Consider the following 15,087-nt stretch of genomic DNA (forward strand, 5'->3'; position numbering starts at 1 on the left):
GAGAGAGAGGGGGGAAGAGGGAGAGGGAGAGAGAGAGAGAGAGTGGGAGGAAGTAATGAAAAAGAAAGAATGAGAAAATGAAAGAAATGAAATGAAGGAAATGAAATCATTAAGTAATAAAGCAGCAGGCGTTCATAGCTTAAGAAAAGTTGCTTAGCACCACACACACACACACACACTGTGACACAAGTAGGTTGTGGTGGCTTGAGGGGAAGGCTTTATTTCCTGAGCTAGTGATTCATTGGCCATGCATTATTCACATGTATACACACACACACACACACACACACACACACACACACACACACACACACAAACACACGCACACACATGCACAGACTTTCTGCTGACAGAGCAGGCCTTCCATCACTGTTGTAGCAGACTTTGAGGTATATATTGGGAAGTGGTAGAATGTCATTCACTTGTGTGGTTTGGGATGTCATTGAAGGTAGCCTTAAGGTGTGAATGTCTCGAGGCACCATTTGTGTGTGTGTGTCTGTGTGTGTGTGTGTGTGTGTGTGTGGGACATAATTTTAGGATGTAATGCATGTATGCTTTGCAAAACTCCCTGACAATAACAAAGAGTCTGTAACAGGAGCTCAGTATACTGTGGATAGCTGTGGAAACTCTCAAAACTAGTGTGTGACTGTGTGTAACTCTCAAAAGTCTGCCATTACATCAGACTTACAGAGCCCACAAAGCCGAGTCAACTATGCCTAGAGTCACTGAGCCTGCAGTACCAATCTCAACAATGACATGCTTGTGTATGTGTGTGTGTGTGTGTGTGTGTGTGTGGGTGTGTGTGTGTGCGTGTGTGTCTTTGTGCCCCTGTGTGTATTTAAGCTGACAGGCCTACAAGGGATCATTTCTTGCCATTTCACAACAGAGCCACAACAGACCCATGATAGGGTTTCCAAAGCACTCAGACGTCTTTCAATCCCAGCAGCTCTAAAGAGATGTGTCCTCTATGCCTGTGGCACAGACTTATAGTGGCGAGAAGATCACCGTACCAAAACATCCATTTAGAGCAGCAGTATTTGTATGGTCTGAGCTGTATTAGGGGTTCACTGAACGATGGCCATCACAGATGTCACATTCTAGATGGAACACTCTAGTACACTAGTATAACACTGCATTTCCTCATAAAACAAGAGCGCACACACACACACACACACACACACACAGATGTGAATTCACATCCATGCACACACACACACACACACACACACACACACACACACACACACACACACACACACACACACACACACACACACACACACACACACACACACACACACACACACACACACACACACACACTCTGATACAGCTATCAGTCCGACCTAAGCGTTCATCCCTGCAGAGAGCTTCATTAGCATATTAATGATCAGATTTTAGCGCTGTGCGCTAGCCACACTATTAAAACACATCTGAAATAGAAACTCATTTCAGCCCACTGGTGTGATTACCACCAGACAGGCAGGCAGGCGCAGGCAGGCAGGCAGGCCGTGTGCTAGGGGATGACCCTGGGGATTAATGGGAATGAACTGAGCTGCAGTGATGGACGAGATTCTGGCCAGAAATGTCGACTGGCAGTCAGGGATGTGCTCACTTGATCGAGCCGCTTGGACAGGCTGCACTTCAGCATTTATGAATATTTTTCATTAAAAAAATCTTTCCTGAAGAGAGGTTATAAACACACACACACACACACACACACACACACACACACGAATGAATGAATGAATGAATGAATGAAGGATGACGGCCAGCCAGGGTCATGACAACAGATAACCTCAGGCATTAAAAAGGGAGAGCAGCGGGGTGTCTTAGTGGCAACATTGCCCTCCCCCTCTCTGGATTGCCGTCAAACCTCTCCGAGAGCGAGATCTTCCTACATCAAAATGGTTCAGAAATACACCAAAATGAGTGCGTGCTGAAAGCTGCTTCACTCCATGCCCAGCCTGTAATGAGCTTCAAGGAGCAGTGTTCTCATTCCTCATTCCTTTCAATGTTTTTTCTGAAATAAGTAGATGCCAATTGTACGATTTAAGTGCTAATTATCAAAGTAATTAAAAGTTTGCTGGCTCAATGTTATTATTATTTTTTAGAAGAAGATTTCTTGGCCTGTTGGCTTTAATCAGAGGATGACACAGTCTACATTCATACGCATGAAGTGCCACACGGCTCCACTGAATGGGTCATTCCAGACTCTATGGCCTTTTCGGTGTGTTCCATTCTGTAGCATCCTCACAGTTCTGGGGAAATAAATCCTTTAAAAAAGTCATTGGTGGGGGAACTATAGTTTATGACTTCAGTTATATATGGGTTGACATCATTGGGTTCCTTCGAGGCTTGTGGGAGGTGGAGTTATGACAGAACCTGTGACCAGGGTCTGGAACACTCTCCAGGCAGTGACGTACGTGTCTGCTTGTGTTGTCTGTGAAAGGTGACGTCATGGCAACCCACACACGAGAGTTCTTTAAGAGCATGATGTCATGTGTCACCAAGGTGCTCAGGCAGAGGTTCAATGGTTTGACACAAGGGAGTAACAGAGTTCCAGTGCAGCTCCTGGAGGGGTGTGTTGTGTGTGTGATGTGAGGACGGTGTCCTTGTGTGTGTGTGTGTGTGTGTGTGTGTGTGTGTGTGTGTGTGTGATGTGAGGACGGTGTCCTTGTGTGTGTGTGTGTGTGTGTGTGCTTGTCGCCACCATTACTGGAGTGTCTGGTAACTTCATCAGTGCAAAAGAGATGCATCTCTCTCTCTCTCTCTCTCTCTAGCATTCTTTGAGTTTGTCTAACACTTTGAGTCTCTCACTCTCTCCATCTCCCTCTTCACTCAGTACATTTAATTTCACTTCAGATCAGCTGAAGTGAATAGGCCTTATTGCCATGACTGTAGCATACACAATATTGCCAATGCATTTTGTTGTAATTAAATGTTTATTAGAAAGCCACTAGGGAAATAACGTGACATGGTACAAGGAAGAAGTAATAATCCAAAACCACAACATATTCATTAGAGAGATAATAGTAATGATCATAATAGCCTAAAAAAAAGCACAAGCTATTTCTCTCTGCCTCCAAACTTCATCATTGTTCTCTCTCTCTCTTTCTCTCTCGCGCCCTCTCTCTCTCTGTCTTACACATTTATTCCCCGTCACCCACTCTCCGTCTGTGTGTCTCCATCAAAAGCTCTCTTGAGGCCAAATTAATATCTCCAGACTTCCATGCACTTGCAGGCTCATCCTTAGGGGTGTCTTCTCGTGAATTGTAGTCCCACAAATCAACAGGTCTGCGAGGCGGCTCCTATTAACCTCATAAGCACTTGCACAGGGTCTCCCCTTTGGCGCAGACGTCGTCAGACTCTGCTTGTGCGTTTGATGCCAGAATGCCAGAATTCACAGCAACAAGAACGTCGCGACACAAAGGATGTGAGGGCGTGAAGTAATAAAAGCGTACAGCTATAACAGCAATAAGTCAGGGATCATGCATAGTCCTCCCGTCAGTATCGGAAAATAAATCCTGACAGGACTAACAGGACCCCGACGCGCAGCGCTGATTAGGCTGTATAATAATAAAAGCATAGTGACCTTCACTGGAATAGCCTAGATGGTCCCACATTCATAGACTCTGGAGGTAATTATTAATCGATTCGGATATATTAATGAGGTGCTGGTGTGGCCCAGATGCGCGCCGGATGAGGGCCAGGTCCGGCCCTAGGCCAGTTGCTGTATGGGGAGACTGTCTGTCACAACACCACCACCGTAATTAGACGCAGCGCAAGCACAGGTGCAGGAAATGTGAATGGTAGAATGTGTTACAGCTGTGAGGGATTGAGATTGAGTGTGTGTGTGTGTGTGTGTGAGTGTGTGTGTGTGTGTGTTCTGTTATACTGTGTGGGCATGTGTATAGTGTATGTGTTGGGAATGTTTGTGGTTGTGTGTGATTGTGTGTGTGTGTGTGAGTGTGTTTCTCAGTAAAGAAGTCAGAAGGGCTGAGAACAGGCTGTCTTTCAGAACAGATGCAGGCTCAGTAAATCAGTCACACACAGCCTCACCATCAGTGTGTGTGTGTGTGTGTGTGTGTGTGTGTGTGTGTGTGTGTGTGTTTGTTTGTGTGTGTGTGTGTGTGTTGGTCTTTGAGTGAATGTACGTCAGACGGTTCAGAGGGGAGGGGTACTGGTCATACTAGGATAAGCACACTATGCATCAACTCACACACACACACACACACACACACACACACACACACACACACACACACACACACGTCATAGCATAATCATTCAGTCCTACATTCAGGGTAGAATGACGATCAAGAGCTGACTCACTCTCTGTCACACTCCCAAGGGGCTAATGCAAACATGAGCACATGGGTCAGTCCAGCAGGGTTACAGTAACCCTTCATCCCACTGTCAGATATACCAGCTGTAGATGAACACACACAGAGTGAGAAACTAAAGTGCACATACAAAAAACACACACACACACACACACACACACACACACAGAAAAAAAGACAGTGAATGGCGTGGAGGAAAGAGGAAGGAAGGATAAGAGGAAAGGAATATAAGGGGGGGGGGGACTAGGGAAGAGGTTAGATACTGGTCCTTGGTCATTGGTTGTGAGTGGAGGGATGGGTAGAGGACCTTCACTCGTTAGTGGGGACATAGAAAGGCTATTGATTAATATTGTATCTATTTTTGTTTCTGTATTGTTATTTATTGATTTGATTCTGTTATTATAATTTTTCATTTATATTCTTCACCTTCAGTTCCTTTCTATAATTCAGTAATATTGTTGATCTTGTTTATTGCCTTTCTTCTTAAGTATTAATAAAGCAGAGAAATAGACACCAAATAGAGAGTGGGGAGGGCTATGTTTCTGTGAGTGAGTCATGCTGCTTCCCAGGGTAAAGGTCAGTCCAGGGCTCTTGATACATGGTGGAAAGAAAGAAAGGAAAAATAAAAGAGAGAAAAGTGGCCTGCATAACAGGTGGGTGTGTATGTGTGTCTGTGTCTGTGTGTGTGTTAGAAAAAACAACATAGAGGGATTTACTGTTCTGACAAGCACTACCTGATATCGTGAATGGATTAATCATCAGACCTGAGCTCTTCACCTCCCCCTGCCTCTCATCTCTCATCTCTCTCTTCTTGTTTTCTTTCTCCCCCCTCCCCCTTCCCCTTTCTCTCCTACCCTCCTCCACATGTCACAGTGGGTTAACCTGGAGAAGAAACAGAGCGGTCAGAGGAGGTAATGACGCACATGCACACACACACAAACACACACCCACACACACACTTATGCACACACACACACACACACACCCCCCCCCCCCCACACACACACACACACACACACACACACACACACACACACACACACACAAAAACACAGTACCAGACAAACGCAAACACACGCACACAGAGACACACACATGCATCCACTTGCACACAGTCCCTGTGTGTTCCAGCGAGTCTGCTTAGAGGAAAGAGCAGTATCCATGTGAAAGGTTTCATCCTGAACATCCTGAGCAAACACCTGCCCACCACACAACAGGACACACCGAAACCACATACTGACTATACCTGACACCTCTAGCCACCCCCTCTTAAACACACACACACACGCACGCACGCACACCACACACACACACACACACACACCTAACTATATCAGATCCCGTTTCTCTCCCAACCGAATAGTCTTTATGCCAATTCTTTCCCTCATCATTTCTCTCTTCTTTCATCTCCGTCACTTCTCCCCTCTTTACTCGGTTCACATAGCAGCCGTGAGTATAAACCACGGCTCGGTTCCTGAGCCAGTCTGGCACAACCCTTTGCTGAAAGAAAGGGGTTGTTTACGGGTGGAAACTGCTTCCGTACGCTGATAGCCAAAACAGGTTCCAAAGGGGTTCTATAGTGGACCATTCATGTGATTCTTAAGCGCTGTTGATATTGGGGGGGGAACCGCAGAACATTTCCGAGGGTCTGAGAACAGAGGAACACCCCAGTGCTGTCCTCCTATGAAGTTGGACGTGAGAGAAATGTGCTGTTCAGTTTAGTTTCATTGTTTAGAGGAGAGCGGCAATGTTGTAGAGTGTGGCTGTGAGTCGTTGATTATGTAAAGGAACCACGTCTCTGAGTGTCCTCGTTTCCCCAGGGGAGGAATTCTAATGTGCCATCACTCTTCCGGCTCCCGCGGCTTTGATGCAGCTCTCTCACTCATGAATGATGCAGACGAGGGGAGCAGGATGCTGGAGGAGACACTGACTGAGCAGACACACACACACACACACACACACACACACACACACACACACACACACACACACACAAACACACACACACACACGAGATTATAAACACACACACAGACAAATTCATACACAGGTACAAACAGCCAGTGAGAATAGGCAAACAAACACACAGACACACACATACAAAAACACTCTGAACCACTGAGAATACACTCACTCTCTCCCTTTCACACACAGACACGGCCACTTACAACAAACACACAAACAGACATTGCAGATTGCAGCATGGTGGCTACTGTTGAGATTGCGGGCTATGAGGTGTGTGCAGAGATCTATTTCTTGAACACACTGAACACACCCATAGGCATCCCTGGACAAGGGGAAACATCACATATATGAACACATATATGAACATTCCCGTGCAAATGAAGATACGATACACACAGACACATACACACGCACACACACACAAACACAAAGACACACAAACACACAGACACACACATTAGCCTATGCTGTGGAAGCAGCCATGCTAATGGGGTGCCAGGCTGGCCGACTGCAGTAATTGGTATGAGAGGCTGCAGAGTCCCTCTAGATCAGCCGTGTCATATTTTATCACCTCCTCATTGTTAACGGCCTCATAACAGCAGCGCGTCAATACAGCAGCATTGATCTGTGCAAAGCAGGACAAGTATCCAGGACAAAGGATTGTCTCACACCCACCCACCCAGGCAACCACACACACACACAATGACGCACACACACTCAAATGCTTTTATTTGGATACAAAACACACACACACACACACACACACACACACTTACACAATATTGCAAAGCTCTGGATCTATTCAACATCTGCAGAAATGCACACTTTTCTTGGCATGTACACACATGTATATAGACACTAAAGGGAATATTGATGAATATTAATAACATTCACTTTGTAAATCTTTTATGTGTGTGTTTGTTGTAAATGTATATATGTGTGTGTGTGTGTGTGTGTGTGTTTGTGTGAGTGTATGGGTCTGTGTGTCTGTGTCTGCTTGTAAGAGGTGGAGAAGATCCCTGTGTGTGCGTGTGTGTGTGTGTTAGTGTGTGTGTGAGAGTGTGTGTGTGTGGGGGGGGGGGATGCCACGATGTATAGACCTAGCTACAAACACTTATCTGATGTAGCAGAGGTCTGCACTGATAATCAGCCATGAGGCTGCAGCAAAAACAACACACACACACACACACACACACACACACACACACACACACACACACACACACACACACGTAAACCTTATCTGAGTCTGAGGGACCATTATTTTGTGTGGGAATGCAGTGCAGAACTCAAAAACTTCATTTTGACTGGAGAGGGCAACACCTCTAGCCACGACCCCTAACCCTGTCTCCCATCTCACACTGACTACACAAAGCGCCGGAAGACAAACTGGAACTACAACCAGCACCATCCTGAACTAAAAGATTTGCATCACACATTGTGGATACACAGACAGGCACAAACACACACACACACACACACACACACACAGATACACACAAACACTCACACATAGTAAAGATCTCAGTTTACAACACACTAAGTGCTGAAAACACATTTACCTCTCTCTCTCTCTCTCTCTCTCTCTCTCTCTCTCTCTCTCTCTCTCTCTCTCTCTCTCTCTCTCTCTCTCTCTCTCTCTCTCTCTCTCTCTCTCTCTCTCTCTCTCTCTCTCTCTCTCTCTCTCTCACACACACACACACACACACACACACACACACACACACACACACACACACACACACACACACACACACACACACACACACACACACACACACAGACACAGACACAGAGTTGTGGAGCAGTTGGAGCTGGAATTCCAGCGAGGGCCTGTTTCACTCACTGATGTGTGTGATGCTCCAGTAAACTCACCAGAACTGCTGAGGCTGAACTGATGACGTGTGACTGTGTGTGTGTGTGTGTGTGTGTGTGTGTGTGTCTGGGTGTTCTGGGAGGACACACTGAGGGAATAGAGAAACTATTTTGAAGGCGAAAGGCAAAGTAGACACAAGCTGCCTAAACTTGCCACACACACCCTAGAGGGGACCAGAATGACGCATGTGTGTGTCTGTGTGTGTGAGTGTGAGGGTGAATGTTAGTGTGTGTGTGAGTGTGAGTGTGTATGTGTGTGTGTGTGTGTGTGCACATACGTGGGTATGTGTGAGTGCGAGTACGTAAAAGAAATAATGAGGAAAAAAATGACAACACCTGATCACTTCCTCTGTGGATGCACGGTACACAGTCTTAAGTGTTTTGTTTCAGCTCTTCCCAGTTTCGTAACTCTGAATTGGTCTGTGTGTGTGTATGTGTGTATGAGATTTGTGGATCTGAGTGTAGAGGCAAAGCTTATTCTAAAATAGAAATAACAAGAACACATAATACAAAGGTGCGTGCATGTTTTGATGAGTGTGCCCCTGTGTGTGTGTCTGTGCTTCACCTGGGATTCTATCTGCTTGGGAGGACGCCCCAAATGCCTGGCTAATAACCTAAGGGCTCCAAAACACACACACACACACACACACACACACACACACACACACACACACACACACACACACACACACACACACACACACACACACAGCAAACAGCAGAACACTCACATTTGTGAGCAACAACTCAGAGCTATTTCCAGCTGTCACTGGGAAATTCCAGGTCTCTCTGTCTCTGCAGCTGTGATGCTGCTGAGGCTGTGTGTGTGTGTGTGTGTGTGTGTGTGTGTCAGGAGGTGGTTGCAAAAACATTCAACACTTTCTCTTTCTCTCTCTTTTCCTTTACTCATTAATTTTCAGGAATCAGAGTCATATATGTATAGCATGGTGGATGGGATCCCCTACTAGTAATACATTTTGTTCCACATACCATATAATTCCATATACCACTACTTTCCATACACCACTATCCTGTTTTACCAATGTGGTAACATTGTACTCTTCCTTCAATCGCTTGTGTTTTAGTTCTAGATGATCCCTCCAATTCCGTGATTTGCGAATCAAACAAATAAATAATTTACTACATATTTGTTTTAATATATCGCATTAAAATGCAGAAATAATTGCAGAACATAAGCCTTGATGCTAACCTGCAACTTATTTCCACTTCTTCTGGCCACCTGATGCTGCAGTCTGTCTCAACTACTGCCGTTATTTAATGTCCCACTCGTTTGGTGTGATGATTTGGCAACCGTAGTGAAATTAGCTTGAGTTGGCATTAGACATTTTTTTTTAAGTTCTATAACTGTTACATAATCTATACTGTCTATAACCTATTGTTGACCACTCCTGGCCTTAATTTGCTGATATTCTGCTCAATAGGCTTATGCATGGATTTAAAGAACAGGCTTTTTTTTTATGCAAGACGAACAGCTGAATAAACAATTGCCTTAAGTTTAATATCATGTTCAAACAATATTTACAATTTCATGCAAGGCAGAATAACATAAGGTTACCGCAATGAACTACTTACACATTATGTTATTCTGCCTTGCATGAAATCGTTAATATTGAAGCCATGTTGCTACAAGTGAAGCCATGTTGTCCAAACAGCTCTGACATGGCATACTGTTGTACATATACAACAGAAGCTGCTATCCACAGCTGACACCATTCAGGAAAGAAGGATGGAGGGTCTGATCACTGCTGTGTCTCAGGGAGCTTCACAGACATATAGGTGGGAAGAGTTCTTCAGATAGGAGACAAGGGTTCTTAGGGAGCTTCACAGACATATAGGTGGGAAGTGTTCTTCAGATAGGAGACAAGGGTTCTAAGGGAGCTTTGCAGACATATAGGTGGAAAGTGTTCTTCAGATATGAGGCGATGGTTCTCTTGGACATATAGGTGGGAAGTGTGCTTCAGATTAGGGGCAAGGTTTCTTCAGGCAGGCAGTTTTCTCAGGGAACTTCACACAAATATAGAAAGGGAGGTGTTCTTCAGATAGCAGGCAAGTGTTCTTAGGGATCCTCACAGGCATATAGGATGGGAAGCGTTCTTCAGATAGGGGGCAAGGGTTCTCGTGGACATTAAGGAGGGAAGTGTTCTCCAGAAGCTTCACAGAGAGACAGAGAGAAGAGGTCTTGGTAAGCTTCACAGGGAGATAGGGGAGGAGTATTCCCCCTCTGCATGAGCTTCATTCCAGCACAGGCTGATCACCATATTTGAATTTATTAAGATCCATCACCAGGGAAACCGCAGCGAGTAGCAGGTTTTATGAGAGTTGGGGGAATTGGTGTGTGTGTGTGCATATCTGCATGTGTGTGTGCACATGTGCAAGTGAGAGAGGAAAGGGGGTTGAAATGTGATTATCATCTGACAATCTTTGAATTACCCCCCAACTCCAAAATATGCACGCACATGCACGCGCATACACACGCGCACACACACACACACACACACACACACACACACACACACACACACACACACACACACCACAGTCTTCTGCACACTTGTCAATGACATTGAAGGTCACGCCAGGGCACTTAGAAATGCCTAGCAGTCCACTTACTGTAGCTCCATGAATTCTAAAGAATCACCATGCTCTAATAGCATAATAATTTTTTCTCTCTTTCTCTCTCTGTATCTGTCTCTAGCTTTCTCTATTTCTAGCCCTCTGCATCTGTTTCTGTCTATTTCTCTGTGTAGCTGCAGTGTGGCTGGAAAACATTGTAATGAGGTGTTAGTCTGAACACAATGTGTCACCCCTCCGGTAAGGGCCTAGCCTTGAGTGCTGGTGTGGTGCAGGTGGTGTGTGTGTGTGTGTATGTTTGCGTACAAGTGTGTGTACCCACGCCTTTTGAAAAAATGGATGGGGTGTTAAAACAGGTGAAAAACGCAATTAAGAGAGAATGTTAACCATGGGGCAGAACCCCCCACCCCCTCCAAAAAAAAGCCAACTGAAAAGAAAGAGTAAGGAAAGCATGATACATATCACAACTATAACATCTGTATCTGTCTATCCTATCAAACCTTTGCATTATATACATAATATACAGCACTTCACCTCTTTGTCCATCTTTCTATCTCTGATTTTTCTCTCCCGTTCTCCTACATACACACACACACACACACACACACACACACACACACACACACACACACACACACACACACACACACACACACACACACACACACACACACACACACACACACACACACACACACACACACACACACCATGAAGCATTTTTACCTCACACAGAGGCTCATCACAGCCAGCGCTTGATGCCTGAAGGTCTCAATGTCCAGACACACACACACACACACACACACACACATGCACACATGCACACTGTCCCTTTAACCCCACACACTTACATAGCCAACTCATAATCCTCACACACTCAGGCCAGACCCTGGTGACGGTGATAAAAGATTTTCATGATGTGTGTGAGACAATCTCACACCAGTCTGTCATCTTTTCCATCATGGGCTGCCAGAGGACAGACCAAGAGCTCAGAGCCTAGGTCACACACACACACACACACACACACACACACACACACACACACACACACACACACACACACACAATCATCAAAGTAATCGCTTCTAAGGGCCACTTGCCCATAGCGAAGAGATTAGCTGCAGGAGAACAAACCTTACAAACACACACATGCAGAATGAAAGCACATACACAGACTGACAATAGGACATGATTCACGTTGTAGAGTGTGGTGTGTGTGTGTGTGTGTATTTGTGCCTGTGTGATTGTGTGTGTGTGTGTGTGTGTGTGTGTGTGTGTGTGTGGTTTTGTTGTGTGAATTCACCCTGGGCAGACTGAGTCAGAGAGTTGAGTCTAAGCACCAGTAATGATCTGCTGTTCCAACAGGGAGGAGAAAGGCAGGCAGAGGTGTCTCCACTGCCCAGACCTGAGAGGCCAAAGGGGGGACAACCCTGCTGCAGAGAAGGGTCCGACTACAGCAGGAGAGAGGAGAGAAACAGAAGAGAGGAGAGGATGTGAGGGCACAGAGAGAGAGAGGACAGGAGAGGAAGTGTTCAGATCAGAAAAAATAATAGCGATGGAGGGGATGATGTCATTAAGGTTTTATCTGTACTTTGCTCCATTAAGCTCTTCCTTGCCCATTCGCTGAAAAACTGCCACCACCTTGCTTCACCATTGGGTTGGTATTGGGCAGGTGATGAGCGGCACCTGGTTTCCTCCAGACATGACATTAAGAATTGAGGCCAAACAGTTCAATCTTGTTTATCACAGTCTGACAGTTTAGGTTTTTTTTTTTTTTTTTTTTTAAACCTCAAGCGGGTTTCCTGTGTCTTTCACTGAGGAGAGGCTTCCATCTGACCACTCAGCCATAAAGCCCAGAGCGGTGGAGTTTTGCTGTGAAGGCTGTCCTTCTGGAAGTTTCTCCCATCTCCACACAGGATCTCTGGAGCTCAGCCAGAGTGGCCATCGAGTTCTTGGTCACCTCTCTAACCAAGGCCCTTTCTCCCCTGATTGCTCAGTTTGGCTCAGTGAGAGAGTTGCGGCCAGCTCTGGGAGTCCTGGTCGTTCCAAACTTTTTCAGTTTAAGAATCATTCAAGCCACTGTGCTCTTGGGAACCTTCAATGCAGCACAATTATTTTGTAGTCTTCCCCAGATCTGTGCCTCGACATAATCCTGTCTCTTCCATCAACCTCATTGTGCATTAAAAGCATTGTCAACTGTGAGACCTTATATAGACAAGTGTGTGTGCCTTTCCAAAGCATGTCCAATCAATTTGTCCTTTTTAGTATGTGAAAAAGTGAAGGGGTCTGAATCCGTTTTGAATGCACTGTATGCTGTTAATGAACAAAGGAAACTAATGCAATTTATTTTTCCAGTGTTGAAGAACAACAGAGTTACATTAAAATGTAGAATCTATGAAAGTCATATGCTGTTCATCCCATTAGCTGCCATGACAACTACGATGAACACTGTTAAGCCCCTTTGAGACAATTTTGAGGCTATATAAATAACATTGAATTGAATTGATGAACAACTGACAGATTCATATTGAGAACCTTGGAAAAGAGGTCAAAGGTTATTTGATTTTGATGTAATTACATTTAGTTTCATTATAGATAGCATGAATACACCCACTTTCCATGCACACATGACCGCACACACATACATACACACAGTCCAAGATTATCTGAGTTGTATACATTTTGGCCTGTAGGGGGCAAGCAGCTCTGAGACAGTGCCCTGGCATGACCAGAGCCAATCCCCATAGAGAGTTCAGCAGAGGTTCACAACAATAACTCTCTCTCTCTCTCTCTCTCTCTCTCTCTCTCTCTCTCTCTCTCTCTCTCTCTCTCTCTCTCTCTCTCTCTCTCTCTCTCTCTCTCTCTCTCTCTCACACACACACACACACACACACACACACACACACACACACACACACACACACACACACACACACACACACACACACACACACACACACACACACACACACAGAGAGAGAGAGAGAGAGAGAGAGAGAACACATGATGCAAACATAAATATGGACAGATTATCAAGATCACTAATAATGGGAAGAAATGATTTTATCAATATCAGTCCAGTATCAGCAGCTAATAATACTTGTATAAACATAGACGAATGGTAACATTCTCCTAGACTCACCAATCCTACAGTGGCCATAGACACTGGGCCTGGTTTTCTGTACTGACCTCTCTTTATGGCTGGACTTTATAGATGGTGATTTATGCTTGCACTTCAGCATTGACTTTTATGCATGTTATTTGTGACTGAGACTGATGACTGTTCACTGCTGGCGCTGCTGCAGCATTAGATGGTGATGGGACACTACGTAATGAGCAGTGTCATACTGAGAGGGATTCAAATGTGGCTCACTGTGAGTGTGTTGTCAGTACAGACAGTAACAAAAGTAAGTTTGCCCATTTGCATTTGCTATTCATTCACTATTTGTCTTTATCTTCCCTTCCCCTAATCTAACCTCTGTCTTTGTTTTTCTCTGTCGGTCATCCTCGCATGTTAAGCATCATGTGTGTCTGGTGTGGTAGGGGAGGGACTGTTCTGTATGGCCTTGCCCGGCACTGAGGCCTCACCCCTGGGTCACTCAGTCTCTGATGTGGGCCTGAGGGGCCATTGCGGAGCCAGACCAGCCCAGAAGAGGCACACGTCCCCACGGCCCACACCCTTCTGTTCCTCCCTAAATCAGCTGTTCTGAAGGAACCCTCTGGGCCACATTTGCTGCCCAAGCAAGTTGATTCCCATTTAGCAGCCCCGATCTTGATTTGCAAGTAAACAATGAGATCTAGACTGAGAAAGAGGGGAGGGGGGAGAGAGGGGAATGAAACTGAGAAAGGGGGAGAGTCAGCGAGATGAGCTGAAAGAGCAGGAGCGAGAGACAGAAAGACAAAGAGAGAGAAAGAGAAAGAGATAGAGGAAAAAGAGAGAGACAGAGAGTTAAATAAGCAGCCTCTTTCAGTCTCACCCCACTGCTGCAGCTGCGGCTTTGCCAATAGGCAGGAATTTACGTGTTCTGGATAAGCACAGTGCATGTATGTGTGTATGTGTCTGTGTGTGTGAGAAAGTAAAAGAGAGATAGAAAGACAGATAAGACAGACAGACAGACAGAGAGAGAGAGAGACAGAAAGAGAAAGAGAGACTGCAACATACAGTGTACTGCATGGGAAATGTGTGGTAAAATAACTGGACCAAAACAACCCACTTTCCCATCATGCTCTCATGGTTTCTGGGTCCCTTCCCTTTCTCTCTGCCTTGCCTCTCTCTCCCTTACAGAGTTCTCCCTGTTAAGTAACATTC

At 45.3% G+C, this 15,087-nt stretch overlaps 1 protein-coding gene across 2 annotated transcripts in view; it reads right to left on the bottom strand.

Moving 5' to 3' along the window:
• Positions 1 to 15,087, bottom strand: part of tbxas1 (thromboxane A synthase 1 (platelet)) — a 64,510-nt gene that overhangs the window by 39,673 nt on the left and 9,750 nt on the right. The gene's annotated exons all lie outside the window — the stretch shown is intronic.

Source organism: Clupea harengus, chromosome 3 (genome assembly GCF_900700415.2).
Source record: "Clupea harengus chromosome 3, Ch_v2.0.2, whole genome shotgun sequence".
Lineage (NCBI taxonomy): Eukaryota > Metazoa > Chordata > Actinopteri > Clupeiformes > Clupeidae > Clupea > Clupea harengus.